An 18,583-nucleotide genomic window follows, 5' to 3' on the forward strand; every position below is an offset into this window, starting at 1 on the left:
CAGAGTGCTGTGGGGGTCAGTCAGTGCAGAGGAACGATGGGGTGATGGTTTCATAAAGGATGGGAAGTGACTTTTGAGAGGTGGAAAGTGTAAACAGTTGAAAGGAAAGGATGGGGTATGGAACTGGAGAGGTTTGAGTAAGCAGGCCACATACAGAAAGATGGGTGTGAATGCCTTAGCCATAGTGGGAAGTTAGGAAGAGAGAGACTATCAAGTGATTGATCTGCAGCTGCAGTTTATACAGAAACAGGACAAAACTTACAAAAACAAGAGCCCAATCTATGTGTTGAAGTTTGGAAGATTAATCAGATCAATTATTAGAGCTTTCTATTTAGAAAGAAAATTCTGAGAAAAAAAGATTGATCAGAGAAGTGACAAGACACATTGAAACAGCCAGATTACAGTAGAACTTAATGAGCCAAACTACAGCAATGTTGCAAGGAGCAGCCAGGCAGGGACTCAACGACAAAGCCAGAGAATTGATACCGGGACCGTATTTAGTTGTTAAACCAGCTGGACCAGTGAAGGCTTATTAACACCTTCTCCATGCTCACTGTACGATGTAATCACAAAGCTGGAGCTACACCTAGAATGCTTAATCACCTATCCATAACTCTCACTCACTACCACCTACCAAATTATCTATCTGACCACTGTAATTTACTGCTTTACTCCATACCGTTGTTTGACTTCCAATATATAGGAAAGATTGTCACCAGGTAGGTAAGCTACACAATATAAGTTGGAGGTAAGAAGATTATAAAATTCTTGGAAATACCTGCTCCAAGATTTAACAGAGATTCTAGTAGCCAGCTGATGTTTCAGGTACTACTTTGAGTGATTTCTCATTCAACTATGATTCAGTTGCTTTTATGTCAGGGGTAGGTTCATATTTTTCAACTAACTCATTTAACATTTTCAACTAATTCATGGAGCTCTTTCCTGTTTTCTGTCATCCATGGATTGATTTGTTTAATCATTCATTCTAGTATTAATAGCTCAGAAGTGGAGTTGTAAAGCTTAATGGATTGTGGCAATCTATCTCCTAATGATAAAAACTCAGTTGCAAGGTCATTTGCTCCAGAAATTTGCTACATAAAGTTTTAGGTGACTTGATAACTTTTGAACATGCAAAATGGATGAGAGCAAAGTACAATATGACAGTGTTCCAGACTTGGGCAGCTATGACAGGGATGGAGCGGTTTTTGAGGGTGGAACTGACTATATCTGGCGAGGTCTTGAGGTGGGAGCTATAAGTTCAGGTTCAGATCACCTGAGAACATGTATGGGAGAATGCCATGTGTATGATTTGTAGTTGAGCCATTTTACTATTTGTTTCTGCTGCTATAGCAGAATACTGCAGACTCAGTGATTTGAAAACATAGTAATTTATGGCTCACAGATCTGGAGGCTGAGAAATCCACAAGCATGGAATGGGTCCCTGGCAAGGTCCTTCTTCCTGCATCAAAGGATAGAATACTCTGGCAAACACGAGGTGGAAGAGGAAGAAGAGAGGGCAGAGGACCTCATCCCTTCATTAAGAACACATTCACATGGTAACTAACTCAGTCTTGCAATGATGACATTAGTCTATATGAGAGGAGGAACCCCAGAGGCCTAATGACTTTTTAAACACCCTACCTCCTAACTCTGTCAAACAGAACAAACTGCCAGTAAGGTCCCCAAATACAGAAAGAAAAATAAGACTATCTTCCCATAGCTATACACATGCCTATAGGAAAATCTCATCTAGATATGTACATTATGTGGACTCCTTTATAGACCAACTTGTATTGACTACGAAAGGCAAACTGTTCTGGTATTCATCAAAACTATTGATAAATCAAAAAAAAAACAGACCTACATATTCATGCACAAAAGAGAGAAAAAAATCTTAAAGCTTAAGGGCTTTGATAACTTGAAGAATTATAACACAGCAGCTTTAATTAGGAGCTTTTATAACTAGCAAACACTGTAACTGTATATATGTAAACAGACAAATAATAAAGACAGGGATGCACTCATAATCTCCTTTTGAGTCATTTACTTAGTGACTCAAAACCACCATCCTAATCAAATTGGAAGGCTAATTTCTATCTGTCCCACATAGAATGCAAAAACAGGACACGAGTGGGGTAAATTTAAAGCCCCCCAGCTTCGTTTCTTGCTTTGGAGTATGCTGTACACCCATCCATTAAGTAGGAAGGAATATGGATTTATAAATGACACATTTATGGATTGAAACACCTACCTATAGAACAATGAACAAGTTCATGAATTTTTCCATGCCTCATTTGCTCATATTGAAATTGAATATAATAATGTATTTGCTATGGACTGAATGTTTGTGTCTCCCCCAAATCCAACCATTGCTTCCTTAATACCCAATGTGACAGTATTTGAAATTTTAGGGATATAACAGGTTGACCCATTGTAACAAGGAGATGTACAAAACACTATGTTGAAAAATGAACTTTACAGTTTAGGTGAGCGGGGGCGGAGGAGGGGTGGACTGTAGTTGTGAAGGTGGGAGGGAAGAAATGGTATGGGAAAAACAAAAGAGGAGGCAACAATGCTTGATAAGAAATGTACTCATTATCTTGCTCATTTAGCTGTAACCCCTTTGGCACAGTATTTTTACAATAAAAATGTATTAAAATAAAAAGAATAATAAGCAGCATGAACAGAATAAAAAATAAATAAGGAACAAAATAATACTTCGGGTAGGTTTGTCCATGAAGTCAGGGCTGTTGTTTTAAGTTAATACACTTGCAAAATTAGGAAGAGATATGAGATGTCTCTCTGTCTCTGTCTCTCTTTCCCTCCCTTATCTTCCTGATTCTCCCCCCACAGAACACACGTAAGAAAGGCCATATAAGGACATCATAGATTCTATAGATAGATTCTACCTACTATGTACCTATGCATATGTATCTATATATATGTATTTATGTATTGGTCTATATATGTATCTACGTAGCAGTCTGTCTGTCTGTCTGTCTGTCTGTCTATAAGCCAGGAAGTAGATCCTCACCAGACACTATGATCTTGGATTTCCCCCTCCTAGAACTTTGAGAAACAGTTACAGAAGCCTGAGCAGACTAATAAACTTCTGTGAATGAGGTAAACAAGTTGTAATAGTTAATAAATTTTTACCTCTAAATACTAACAATGAAACACACTAAGCCTTCACATGTAACTCCTCTGAATTCTTCCACTAGTTCCCTGAAGGAATGGACTGAACAATTAATCAATGCATCTCAAGTGAAATGGATATTTTCATTGAAGACATGCTAATCCCAAGGCAACTGAACTGCTCCCTAGAAAGCAAGATTCCTAGATAATGCAATGAGATTATTCTCTTTGTATGTGCTATCATAAATTGTTTACACTTTATCTTCTCTAAGTTTAACTAGTGATTATATCTTAAACTGCAACTCTAAAATCCATAAGCTGGAGGCAATTTTTGGTTCTCCTTTACTGAGGGTAACTGTAATACAAAATGGATTCTTTTATAGACAATCATTAATTAGGAAGGCAAGACTTTTCTAGCATTCATTAAAACTTCTAAGTTGTCAGATTCTCAATGCATGTCTTATTGAGCCCCAATTTTATTGAGGTACAATATTTTGACTTTATATGAATTAACTCAGCTTATCTTTAAATATTACTAACAAGTATCATGTTTTTAACATTATGATTTCAAAACTGATATATATGTTTATATTTATATGTGAGGTAAGTTTATACAATCGTGGTATAGAGCAGTGACATACATAAATACTTTATGTGTACTCTAACTGGTTATATCTTCATGATATACATTCACAATGAATGTGAATGAGAGCAAGTACAATACTATCAACCAATGAGATATCTAGAAGACTATTCTAGATGAACCAGTTATATGAAGATCTGCCACAGAGAAAAAGAAGAAAACCTGTAGTCTTAGTATTTGAGATCGGGTAGGAGGAGGATCTCAAGCTTTAGGTTAGCCAAGGCTACAGAATGAGATCTTGTTTTGAAAAAGTGCTGAAAGGAAAAAAAAACATCATCATACGAGGTATTAAATTACAACTTCACACCAATGGCCTGGAATAGATGAACAGATCACTGATATCATATAGGAAAATATCAACAATTTTGTGATGGTCTATGTGGTGTATTAAAGACCAGACATGGGTTAAGATTTCAGGGATTTGAAAAAATGCAAGAATTCTTTCAATATATAATTGGCTTTTGCAAAAAGGCTGAGATTTAATGATTATCCATAATCATAGATGGAGCTGATTGGATTGATCATTTCCATCAGTCACTTCCCTCATATCTACCCTCCAAACTAAAATACTATGCACAGTTAATGTTTGACCCCTCAAACCACTGGGTCACCTCGCTCTAAGCCCAGATGGGCAAACCCTCAAATACTCCAAGTTTGGAGACTCTTTATTAAAAGATATCATAAAAATCTAAATGTCATCCTTTCACAAAACAGAATTTTTTGAAACAAAAGAAAAAAAACACATTAGGGAAGTTAAAATTTTAAGAGAATAATAAACAGCTTTTGAAGTATTTCTACAAATTCTAGTGAGCTTAATTTTGCTCTAGGAAAGTGAGATACACAATTATTTGATTCAAAGTCTGTTACCTGGATCCCTGCATATATGATATAACTGGGGTTTCCATTAATCCCTACTGTGCAGAGATGGGTTAATTTGCAATAGGAAGCCAAAGAGAATAAGAAGTAGATATTGTTTGTTCTGTTACCTTCTGTAGGTTTAACTTCCATCGTGGATCACTATAATCCAGTGACCGGTATAAGTAAAATAATTGAATTTTAGAACCTAGAATCAAGGTACAATATCCCTTTCTAATGAAGTGAGAGTAATTCATAAGGATACGAAAGCAAAGACAAATTTCCAGAAGGAAAACTGACTACAGTTGGTGAAGTACTTGTTATTCTAAGAAATAACAAAGTGTGGGTACACACAATAAAAAAAAAAAGAGAGAGAGGGGAGGGAGGAACAACAAGAGTCACTGAAAAGGTGTTAGAAAAAACAATAAAATAAATTAGGTGCCATTTTTCAAGAACAAAACATAGACCAAAGATCAAAAAGACAAAGATAGTGACAGTAAAAGTAGATAGACTGGTAATAAGGATATAAGATAGAATACCAATTTACCAATTTAGGTTAATTTTCTTGTGATGGTCTTGGGGCTTGAACTCAGAGCCTGGACACTGTCATGAAGCTTTTGTGCTCAAGGCTAGCGCTACGCCGCTTAGCCACATCTCCTTTTCCAGCTTTTTGGTAGGTAATTGGAGCTAAGACTTTCCTGCCTTTCCCCATGTGGTTTTGAATTGTGACACTCATATTTCAGCATCCTGAGTAACTAGAATTACAGGCTTAAGCCACCAACATCTGGCTAGATTAATATTTGAGAACTGGATTTCATTGTTTTTAATGAGTGAATAGCATGTTATCTGCATATGCACTACATTTTCTCATTTGATAGTATTAGGTTGATTCCATGAGGCTGTTCTAAAGACCATTTGCAATAAGCATAGGAGTATAGATGCCACTTTGACATACTGATTTTATTTCTGTACATTAAAATGATTATAGGTAACAATAGTAATGACTTTTATATTTCTAAAAAGTTAAACTTTGAATGTTTATGCCACAAGGAAATAATAACATATCTAAGGAGATAAACTTACTTACCCTGATTTAAACATTGCACAATATATACATAGATTACATTACTTCTTATGCCAATAGTATGTATATGTAATCAAGAGTGATATTAAATGAGAACCACTTAAGGCAAGAGAACCAACCTGGAGCTGAGTGAATGCGCATCCTATAAATATCTTCCTCAAACCAGGCATCTGTTATAGCAGCATGATACCTACAAAGGTTATCAATGTCGAACCTGGAATTTTATATCTGAACTTCTTATTTTATAAAGGGGTTATACATCTAACCATTGAAGTTAGATTTAAATTGTCTATGCCATCAACTAAATGTCACTTTACGGGAGGTAGTGATACTAAAATCTATCAGTAGAAAAATATTCATCAAGTTGGCATTGCCAAACCTATTTGTGCAAAAAATGTAGTTTTAGGAACAATTTTAAGGTTTTTTCCAGGAACAGAAATCTTAATTTAAACCATGTGTAAAAGTGGGAGAGGGAACCGAAATCAGAACCTATTAAAAAAACTCTCTAGGTTTTGAAGATATAATTAATTCAGTGTTTCAACATTGCCACTGGTATAATTATTTTTGCTTTATTTTATTTATTTTATTTGTATAGGTGTGTTTTGAGGGAAGTTTAAAAATCTGCCTCCCATAGCCTAACTGAATTAAGAGTTCTGTTTAAAGATGTCTAATAGCCAAAACAATTCTAGGCAAAAAAGACAACATGGGAGGGATCTCTATGCCAGACTTCAAACTCTACTATAGAGCCATAATAACAAAGACAGCCTGGTACTAGCACACAAACAGACCCAAAGACCAATGGAATAGAAGAGAAGATCCAGAAATAAAACCACATACTTACAATCAGCTGATAATTGACAAAGGAACCAAAGACATACAATGGAAGAAACACAGCCTCTTCAACTACTGGTGTTAGGAAAACTGGGCCACTACATGCAGAAAACTAAAAGTAGACCCCAGCCTGTCACCATGCACTAACATCAACTCAAAATGGATTAAAGACCTTATCATCAAACCTGAATCTCTGAAACTACTGCAGGACAGAGTAGGGGAGACACTTGAAGTAATAGGCACAGGAAGGAACTTCCTGAACAGAGTCCCAGGGTCACAACAAATTGGAGAGACTGGGCAAATGGGACTATCTTAAAATAAAAAGTTTCTGCACAGCTAAAACTATAGCAACCAAACTAGAAAGACAGCCAACTAACTGGGAAAAAATATTTACTAGCAATATAGCAGACAAGAGGTTAATATCCAGTATATACAGGGAACTCAAGAAACGAATCCCTCCCAAACCCAACAAACCAATTATTAAATGGGTAAGGGAACTAAAGAGAGACTTCTCAGAAGAAGAGATAAAAATGGCAAAGAAACACATGAGGAAATGTTCACCATCCCTGGTTGTAAAGGAAATGCAAGTAAAGACAACCCTGAAATACCACCTTACCCCAGTCAGAATGGCCCACATCCTAAAGTCAGCCAACGACAAATACTGGAGGGGATGCAGAGAAAGAAGAAGCCTATTACACTGCTGGTGGGAATGCACACTTATACAACCATTTTGGAAAGCAGTCTGGAGGGTCCTCAGAAAGCCAAATATAGACCTCCCCTATGCAAAGCCATACCACTCCTAGGCATCTATCCTGAACAACAGGAACCAGGATACAAGGACACATGCACCTCCATGTTTATTGCAGCATTGTTTACAATAGCCAGGATATGGAAACAACCCAGATGCCTCACTACAGATGAATGGATCCAAAAATTGTGGTATCTATACACAATGGAATAGTATGCAGCCATTAGAAGGGACAAAATAATGGCCTTTGCAGGGAAAGGAATGGAACTACAAGAAATAATGTTGAATGAGGTAAGCTAAGAGCAAAGAGACAAATGGCACATGGTCTCCCTAATAAGTAGATGTTAAATCCAAAATGTAAGGAGATACAACAAAGTAAACAAGACTCCAGAAAGAAAGGACCTCCACTCATCTGGTTGAATCATTACTAAATAACCCCATGCTGCTGACCACATATATACCACATATATGGTATATATGTGCACATCAGCGGGAAACTAGGAGGAGGACACAGAAATAGAGGGAAACAGGAGAAAACATGCAACATCAGGACCCATCAGCTGCACTGGTCATTGATCAAAACAAACTAAGCAACTCAATGGCAGCAATGGGAGGGAGGAAATGAGTGGGAAAAAAGGAACAGCTGACACTAAGCAAAGGGAAAGAAATGTACATATCATCCTATGTGGAAGAAATTATTGTACTGTCAAAGCTCATAGAACTCATAAACTTTGTAGACCACGATAAAGACAATTTGCCCCATGAAGGTTAGAATGTGTTTGTGACTTCAAGTATCACTATCCTACAATACTGTGAAATTTGTGAAATTTATGTAATCACTTAATCCAAATAAAAAATTGCTATTAAATAAAAAAAGAAAAAAGATGTCTGAAATTGGTAACTAAAGTGTAAATGGTATTGACAGGTAATCAAAAACAGACTAGCCATTAAACTATTCTGAAGAAAACCTATTGATTAAATAAAATACAAAATTTAATATATGCTAAAAACAAGATTCTATTTTATTCCTGCCTATTTTGATTCTTAGAAAGACTGTAAAAACTTGGAACTGGTCTGTATGTATGACCTTATCAGGACTTGAATACTTGGCTTATTTTTTTTTCATAGCTAGTGCTCTTCCATTTGAGCTTTATGTCCAGTCCAGCATTTTTGTTCGAATGTGTGCCAGTCCTGGGGCTTAAACTCAGGGCCAAGGTGGTATCCTGAAGTTTTTGTGCTTAAGGCTAGCATTCTACCACTTGAGCCATAGCTCTACTTTCAGCCTTTTGGAGGTTAATTGGAGTTAAGAGTCTCATAGACTCTTCTGTTCAGGCTCACTTTGAACCATAGTATTCAGATCTCAGCCTCCTGAGTAGCTAGAATTACAGGACCTCCCAGATGGGAAATGATTTCTAAGGTAAAGACATTAGTACATGTTCACTTTGTATTAAATTATGAGTGGAAGTATAGCGCACACATTTTGTCTAACATAAATCATTCAGTATAATAAGTTTGATGGGGGTTTTAAAAATAAGGACCTGTTGCAACAATGAGAAGTACAAGTTGTCATGTCCAAAACGAGCTTTACAACGTCGGTGTGGGGGGGGAGGGGGGGAAGGAATAGGATTGGGATGGGGGGGAGGGGGGAGGCTGGGAAGGGATGTGAAGGGTAAACAAAGGAGGAGGCTGCAATGCTTGCTAAGAAATGTACGCATTATCCTGCCCATGTAATTGTAACTCCTCTGTACAGTATGTTCACAAATAAAATTAAATTAAATTAAAAAAAAATAAGGATGAAGGTGGGCTTTCTATTTTGGTTCTTAATTTCTAGATGTATATTTTACATTAAAACCTCTGCCGAAATACATCATTCTAAATCTTACATGTCAGTGCCATAGGCCTTCATACTACATGACAGCCTTCCTTCTATGCTTAATTCATTCATTTCTGCTCCTATATCTAGGAAAACATAATTGACTCTAACAGGAAAGCTTACATTATAGCATTTTCAGGGATAATGATTTAGTAAATATATTTTAGTCTTTTTAATTTCTGAAAATCCCCCAAAATCATGCAAAATATCAAACCAGTATTTCACAAGATTTATTGAACATCTCTATGCTCTCTAGTTCCCTAAAGTTTTAAAAATATTAGATTTACCACCTCAACAAAATCTTCTATTTTGGCACATGATATTTTCTGTTTTTCCTCTTATGTTGCAAGCACTGATAAGACAGGTGATCAGCAATTCTTTAGTCTCCACATAAATACTAGAAACCATCTTTTGATTTTTAATCATGGCCACTGGTGCTTATCTTCGACTGTATGTCTATATTTCTGAGCTCACTGATGCTTTTATTTGGGCTGTGGCTACTGCTGTCCTGGTATATTCTAGTATGAGCCCCAAACTTGCAGAAGCTGAAAACAATGCTAGAACATCCCTGTGGAATGATTTTGTCCACCAAAGTTGTGGTTATCTTAATGTAGCAGTTGAGAAATACTGAGGGAATATATTATTCCCTAAACCTAGAAGTCAAAGAATGTGATGAGCACTTACAATCCTCTGAAATTGCTAGAACTGTCATTCTCTGAAACCTCAGACTCATGGACAATCTACCACATCATTTATGTTACACATAAAGACGATAAACAATGGATGCAAATTTTGTGTTTTCTCCATTCCTACAAGATAGTGATTATTATTGAAAGGATCCATCACATCCATTCCAGGGGACCACGCAGAGGCAGGCAGGCACAGGAGAAAGATTATTACAAGGTTTATTATAGGAGCCATATTTCCTCCGAGAGGGAGCACATGGCCTCCATCCCCATCCAGGTAGCAGGAGGGTGTGAGGGATAGGAAGTGAGGTAGATGGGAGTTCAGGTGGTTGTAGGTAGAGAGAGGGAGGGGCCAGCTGTATGGAAGGAACTCCAGGAATGGGAGGGGGCCCAGGTGTGGGTGGAGCTGAGGACCAAAGGTGAGCATAATACTAACAACTATCTCTTCCTCTTTCATCAACATTTGTCCCACTTCCTCTTTGGGGTCCCCAGCTTCCCTGGATTTTAACCATATTAATCCACCTTGCTTTAGACTACTACTAAATAGTAATCATCCACAATCCATTTGTACAAAGTCTGAAATAAAGGCAACTGTTAAGTCTGCAAAATATCAGGCTTACTTTCCAAAACTCTCTCCATGAAGTCCATGGTTCATCTCATAGTCACACCTAGTGATTTCCCATTTCTGCTCAGTAGGATAGCGTTTGTTCTCAAGTGCTCCAGGATGTCTGCATGTCTACAGTTTTCAGATTAATCTGCTTTGTGCATTTCATATTTATGAGAAATTACCAAACTATGTTGACTTAAACTGTGGTAAGCCACTACACATCTAGAAAAGCACAGCGTAGAGATAGGACATGTGGCTCTTAGATTCAGTAGAACATTATAACTTAAAATCAGACTACATTATAATGCTTTCAACTTCCTTAAAATGATTTTATAGGTAAGAAAAGATCATAAATGAATAACAATATGCAAAAGAAGAAACATAAATAGATAACCAATAAGAAAATGTTCATTCACATTAATTATCCAAGAAGTACATCTCATAGTATTATCACTGATTCAATTAAGAAGTATTTAAACAATAGTATTAAAGTTGATAAGAGTATAGTGAAATTGTATGTATTTTTGTTCATTACTTATATATATTGGTAAATGGTTCTGGGAAGTGATTTGTTATAATGTATTAATAGCTTTCAGAGTACATGCTTTCTGAGCTGGTTACTATGATTCTGGAATTATCTCTACTGTCTGCATGTTCATCATAGCTGATGATATTCAAGTATAATACCACAGATATAAACCAAGTGACACATTCAAAACTAACCATATTCCATTACCTACCAAGAACTGCTCACTATATTATTATAAAGGCTGTTGGGTGTACATAGTGTCACAAGCAATGACCTGGAAGTTCCTTTAGTCAGCTCAAATGTATTAAGTTCTTGGTGATGAATGGGAGGTGGATGATGACAATGAAGAAGGTGATTATATAGGATCCCCAAAGTTGAAGGTTTGAGCAATCAGATAGTAAGTGAAGTCACACTTGAACACAAAGCAGGAAGAGACTCAGGTTTAGAGAAAAACCCCTTCATCCAATTTTGCACATAATGCATTTGAAAAGATGATGTTTGAAAAATAATGATTTCAAAAGAAAGATGTTAGTAGTCCAACTTGAGGCAAAACACAAATAGATTGATGGCTTTATCCACAGGTAAGATTTTGCCCAATAGAAAACAAAGCAAGAATGTTGGTTATAAAAAAATGGTTCCATCAGATGCCAGTAGTTCACACCAGTAATCTTAATATTTCAGAAGTCTGAAATCTTGCATACCACTCAAAATATTTACTTAGTTTGTAAGCTGAATATAGCTTTCACATATAAGGAAAACATGTATCCTTAGAGTAATTTTTCCAGGTATTTCCATTTCTTACAAAGGATATATCATTCCAATGGGCAAGTAAAATTCCAATATGTATATATACCACATATTCTTGGTCTATTCATCCCATCCAGGGGCATCTGGGCTGATTCTATACCTTGTTATGGTGAAAGGGATCAAGTAGGGTCAAGGGGAAAGAGGAAGATGAATAAAGGGAAGAGGGGGAGAACACAGTTAAAAATTCAGTGTATATCCTACAAAATTAAGAAGAGTGAGGGAAAGGGTAGAGGTAAAAACAAGTGAGAATATTGAAAGGGCGACATTGATCAAAATGCATTGTATCCATAAACTGCTTTGTTGAATGGCAACTCCTTTGTACAACTACTTAAAGATAATACTTTAAAAGAAAGTCACAAAAAATAAGAAGGCTGGTCCGAGGATTCCTGTTTGACATCACCTTTGGCAGATATCTTCATTTAGCCAGCAAAAAGTCAGAAGTGGAGGAGTAGCTCAAGCGGTAGTGGGCCAGACTAGAGGGAAAAAGCCCAGAGCTCAAGCCCCAGTACTGGCACAAATGCATGTGTGTGCACACATGCCCAGGCACACACACACACACACACACACACACACACACACACACACACACACACGTATGCATGCACTCACACAAAGACTGTTCCAATTGTCTCAATTTAACAGGGTGGGAAATTAAGCTGGGAAAGAACTGGTGTGTACACAGAAACTGAAGTTAACACACTGGCACACATCTCATGTTTCCAAAAAGTATTTGAGGAACATTACTAAAATGTGTTCTCTGATGTCTCAGACTTTCCCCATGTTCTCCTGTGCTCCCCATGGAACAACCTTTGGCTTCATATCTTATCCTTCTAACAGAAATTTTCTAGAGAAATTCCAAAAAAAATTGTGGAATTTGACTAACCAGAAGCATTTCTAATGAAAATTGTATAACTGCTATTTGTGCTCTCTCCCCAAAAAACTTCTGTTTCATATCTCCGCTGACCTTCCAAACATTTCCAGATATTTAGCCTTTAATTTTGGTGTAGTGGGCTTTTTAATTTTGAAATTTAGCATCATTAATTTTATTCATAAATATAAACTCTAAAATGTCTCTGATGTGCCTTGATATGAACTTAGGGTTATAAAAGATTTTTATTTACACTATTATTTTGCTACTTTTGTCTTAAAAGTTCATTATTTACTGCTCATTTTCTCTTTCTTTCCTTCCTTCCTTTCCTTCCTTTGTTCCTTCGTTCCTTCCTTTCTTCCCTCCCTTCCTTCCTTTCCTCCCTCCCTCCCTCCCTCCCTTCCTCCCTCCCTTCCTTCCTTCGTTCCTTCCTTCCTTCGTTCCTTCCTTCCTTCGTTCCTTCCTTCCTTTCCTTTTCTTTCTTTCTTTCCTTTCCTTCTTTCTTTTCATTCTTTCTTTCCTCCTCCTCCTCCTCCCTCCCTCCTCCCCCCCTCCTCTTCCTCCGCCTCCTCCTTCTTCCTCCTGAGGGTCCTGGGACTTGAACTCAGAGCCTGAGCGCTGTCCCTGAGCCTTTCTGTGCTCAAGGCTAGCAATCTACTTCTTCTGGCTTTTTCTGAGCAGTTTATTCGAGATAATAAATAGTCTCAAGGACTTTCCGGTCTGGGCTGGCTCTGAACTGCAATCCTCTTATCTCAGCCTTCTGAGTAGCTAGGATTACATGCATAAGCCACTGGTGCCCAGATTCTGTTCCTTAGTTTTTCCTTTCTTTAAATATCTTGCTCATATTTAAGTACTATATTTTCACATTCCTCTGAGTTTAGAATTAAATTATATGCATTTTGTCCTTTCCACATTGCTCTTAATGTATGTTTTTGACATTCCCAAGCAGAAATGAGCAAACACATGGGTCCACAATTCTAAAAATTAGTGGAAGGAGGGAGCTATAAGGCAAAGACAGGACTTTGCATGTTTTGAAAGAGCTTTCAAAGAGTTCACCTTTGGGTAAAAAATCCATTATGGAATCTTCTTCCATAATGAAGAATTTTTAAATGCCTATCACAGGCCTGGCTGGTGGAATTGTTTCCTATGATCTGGGAGAGGCTTACAGAGTTCAATCTTAGCATATTAGACTTGGGAAGCACTAACTTTAAATGATTGTTCCTAGAGAAAGAGAAAATAGCCAAAGGGACTTTAAAGTCCCTTGCTAGAAATTAAAAGAAATTGGAAGCTTAGATTTTATGTTAATTCCCATTGTCTAGAAAACCTGAAGTTGAAAGAAAGTTTTAAAAATATACGTAATAATATATAATATAATAAAAGAATTGGTTATGAATATTATCTAAACCCGCACTGTTAAGTAGAACTTTGATGTGAACATATAATTTGAGTTTTAAATTGATTTTAATGTAAATTTATGCAATTTCAAGTTTTTAGTAGCTATATTCTGAAAACAAAAAAGATGCCATTGTTATTAGTGACATATCTTATTAAATCCCAAACATTATAATTTCAATACTTTGTATCAACATTATAATTTATATGGTTTGTGCTACACCTTCCAAATCTAATATAAGCAGAATATTTTCATTTGAGACTTGATGCATTTCACTAGTTCATTGGCTACTAGTGGCTAGTGTATTAGATAGCAAGGACAAAATGTATGTACTTCTCTGAAGTGTGGCCTTTGAAGTTGCAGTGATGAGCCACAGCAGTGTGTCTCAGAAGAATAAAGAGAATATCCCTCCAGAAATAGCCATCTCTTTATTACAGAAAGTAGAGCCTTGTAAACCTATGGGATTCATTTTGACTGGACAGCACCAAGCTGCAGATAGACCACCATTTTGGTTCATATATTGTGACACAAAGAGTTAATAAGATGATCTCTAAGGCTAATTCCAGCTTGCCAATACAGAGCTGAGAGCAACATTTAATATACAATATTTGGAGCCAGTTTATGCTGAAGTTGTTTCTTGACACACACACACATCCTCTCTCTCTATTATTGTGCTCTATTCCTCTTGATGTCCTTCTCATATTGGTTTATGTGAACACATGGGGGATACTGGCATATACATATGCATTTACATCCACTGCAAGTGTATGTCATTTATTTAACTGCAATAGAATCTGTTCTCTCCTATTCTTGCTGGTCTGCCACAGTTATCACAGTTTTTTCAAACATTTCTTCAGACCAATGCTGAATTTTTTAAAGACCACAGTTTTTAATTTTAACTTTCTTATTCTTACCATCCTTACATTTCTCCCCAAACCTTGGAACTTTCATTTTTATATTTTCTCTAGTGTAAAATATGTAAGAAAAAATTATTGGTGGATTTAGTTCACAGAAAGTAGTCCTTCAAAGCTGGAATTTAAATTCACGTAACTGTGCTTTTTGGATCATCTTCACTGTTGAAATATACTAACCTACTATATAGATTTTCCTTTCTTTTCCTACTTTACTTTTCAGTCCCACATGCCATGTTTAAGAATTTTCCCTACTACTCTTTGTCTCCTTAATAACACTGCTTTTATCTTCAATGAGCTACACAAGCTCTTCTGAGCTGCACAAGCTTAATCAAGCCTGCTTTATCAGTACCCTTTTCTGGTTTTCATAGTTGTGCTCCTCACTCAAACAAAAGGCACTCAAAGAAAACTCAACAGGTAATGCAGTGATTGATATACCCAATTGGCCCAATAGATACAAATGTACAATCTTTAAAGTATGTTTGTGATATTGGCATCATCACGGTAGTTGAGTACAAGGTACAATTACATTAGTAATAGTATAGTAGCATAGCAGTGGTTTTGTTTAAGGTTAGCTGCACTATAACATTAATAGAACTTGAAATTTCCAAGCCCTTACCTTTTCTTTTCTTATAAAAAGAACATAACATAAAATACAAATTATAACCCATAGTCATTCTTTTAAATACAATAATAACATATCTTATCTGTGCTGCTAATATAAAATTATATTAGATTGGATTTCAATCTGTTTCAGATTCATTTTTTAGATCTTTCAGAGAATGTTTTCAATCTCACTTCTGAATTTCTGAATCATTCATTTTCAAAAGCAACAAAAGGTCATATTACTCAGCTTCTAAAAAGACTTATTAATATTTTTTATTGTGTAATTTATATATGAGACCCACACATAACTTTAGAGAAACTTGGAATGATAATGTATAATAACTTCATTTACATTCTTCAAAGGCCATATGCCTAAATTTAACATTTTCTTTTTTAATGTTTTATTATGAAAATACCATACAGAGGGGTTACAATTACATAGGCAAGATAAACATTTTCTTATTAAGTGATATTTTACTGTTACTTATTTTGTTCAGAAAGAATTAAAGACAAGAATTCTATTATGTTACTGTTAAAACTCTATTGATTGCCTCTCAGCAATTATATTTAAAATTAAATAGAATGGAAGCCTCTCATAAATGCACATACCTGTAACTTGTCATCAATAGAGTTAGTTAAAAAGGAAGAATCTCAAAAGAATGTGCAATTATGCAAAAAATAGGAGCAGCTGACTCTTAGCAAGTATACACACAATTAGCAGGAGGAAAAATACTGGGTCTTCTAGAAAAATGTGGAGTCTTTATATGTCACCAAATGAATAACATTAGTTCACCTGAATATGCAGATAAAATAAAGGTTGAAAGAGCTCCTATTTTAGTTGACTTTCTTTTTCCTTTAAGTTTGAAAATTTTTATGCTCTGTTCAGGGTGCCTTGATGCTTTGTAACTGAGATTTCTATTTTAGTTTTCCTGGTAACATTCTTAACATATGGAGTATCTATTCTCAAACTCCTAATTTAAAGGTTAAGTCTCATAATTTTGCTGATATTAAAATCAAACACATCAGTTTAGTCCAAACTATACATAAAGCACTGTGCTTTATATTCAGAGAATTTTTTAAATGTTAACTTATTTTTCAACTACAGAAGTTCTTTTCAAGGAAGAAAGATTAAAAAAAAGAACAATGATTAAATTTTGTATTTGACCAATGTACATGTATTGGATCTATATAGATGTATGGAAATACCATAAGGAATCCCTTTTGTGTTATTACTATATATTAACAAAAGCTATAAAATTATAAAAGTTATATACACTTATATAAGTTATATATATATATGTAAGCTATAAAAACAGGTCCATTTTATCTTTCTATAACATTATAGAAAATGTACTAATAAAGCAAAAGTAGTTTACATTTTCATGTCTTTTCATGCATTCCCCTATATAACAATACACATTGTATATTGACTTTTGTTTTTAATAAAATATTAAATTAAAAGAGTCCTCATGTTTTTATTCTAATAGTGTTATTTGTAATTACTGCAGAAAATCTGAAGAGAAGAAAGAGCATAGCTTATTTAATTGATTCCCTGTTCAAATTTTAGACTATTTTCAATTTTTGAAGACCATAAATATTGTGCCATTGCAATAAAAATTTTTGTCATGTAACTTTACTCATTTTAGGGGAAAAAGGATTTATCTCTATGATAAATTCTCTAGAGTTAACTGTATAAAAGAGATGAAGTTTTTATAGTTCTTGGTATTTATTATCAAATTACTATTTGTTATAATGGATTAAATTCATAAACTATAATATCACATATTTGGTTTTATGAATAAAATGTATGAAACCAAATACATTTTATAATGTACAGTAATGTATAGTGGAAGGAATAAATGCATAAGATATAATCATGTATTTTTATAGCATAAGAGGGAAGGTAAAATACAGGGCATATAGAGTTTAACTATAGTATAGTTTAATACAAATACAACATTATAAATTCTAATGTGTCCACATTGTCACCAACATTCAATATATGTTTATTGTTGTCTAAATAATATGCCTTAATTTAAGGTGTGTGTGTGTGTGTGTGTGTGTGTGTGTGTGTGTGTGTGTGAGAGAGAGAGAGAGAGAGAGAGAGAGAGAGAGATGGCAAATACAGACAAAGCATTTGGAGAACTAAGGGATTATCAAGATAACATTTCTGTCTGGAAGAATGTGTAAGGATATAATCAAGGGAATGGCAGCTAAAAGTAGTGATAGAGTTCTTTACATACATACCTTGTATATAGTTAGTATTATTCTTTAAACAACACATATACATTATATATATATATATATATATATTTACAGGTACAATCCTTTCCTTCTGTAAAAATAATTTTAAACTGCGTGGCATGGTGTATACCTGTAATTCCAGATACTCAAGAGGTCAAAATAGAAGGATTGTAATTTGAGGCTAATCCAAGCAACTTTAGAGACATTTTTTTAATTCAAAAAGCAAATGAACTTGAAGTGAGACATAAGTGGTAAAGCATTATCTAGCAAGCATAGAACCTTGAGTTCAAGCTCTAGAACAGCTAAATAAGTTAATTAATATTAAAAATAGGCATAAGGATAGTATTCCATCAATCTCACATCATTGATTGTCTGTTTTCCTAATATGCATTAACGATATGGGGAGTATAAGTATTGAGAATCATCTATAATGAATAATGACTCAAAGCTTTTGGGGCAGGGAAATGAGTGTCATAAAGTCCTCACACCACACATCAATCTTTAACTTTCTCCCCAACATCTCCTAAGATCCTCTATCCCCTCAACACAGTTGTAGAAACTTTCCCTTCATCTATAAATGATATTAATTCATTCTTTATCAAGAAAAAGTTACATTGTTCCTTTCATTAATTAAAAAAAGATGAAAAAAAGCAATTTCATGCTGGAAAGAGACTCCAATTAGAAAAAGGCATGAAAAGTTGGATGTGTGGGTGTGCGCAAGCATGCGCGCGCGCGCGCGTGTGTGTGTGTGTGTGATCCCATG

General features: G+C 35.4%; 1 protein-coding gene across 12 annotated transcripts in view; it reads right to left on the reverse strand.

Annotated features, from left to right (window-relative positions):
• The window catches only part of Eya1 (EYA transcriptional coactivator and phosphatase 1), a 310,160-nt gene that overhangs the window by 206,338 nt on the left and 85,239 nt on the right, over window positions 1–18,583 (reverse strand). The gene's annotated exons all lie outside the window — the stretch shown is intronic.

Source organism: Dipodomys merriami, unplaced genomic scaffold (assembly GCF_024711535.1).
Source record: "Dipodomys merriami isolate MVZ:Mamm:240054 unplaced genomic scaffold, mDipMer1.0.p SCAF_4, whole genome shotgun sequence".
Classification (NCBI taxonomy): Eukaryota; Metazoa; Chordata; class Mammalia; order Rodentia; family Heteromyidae; genus Dipodomys; species Dipodomys merriami.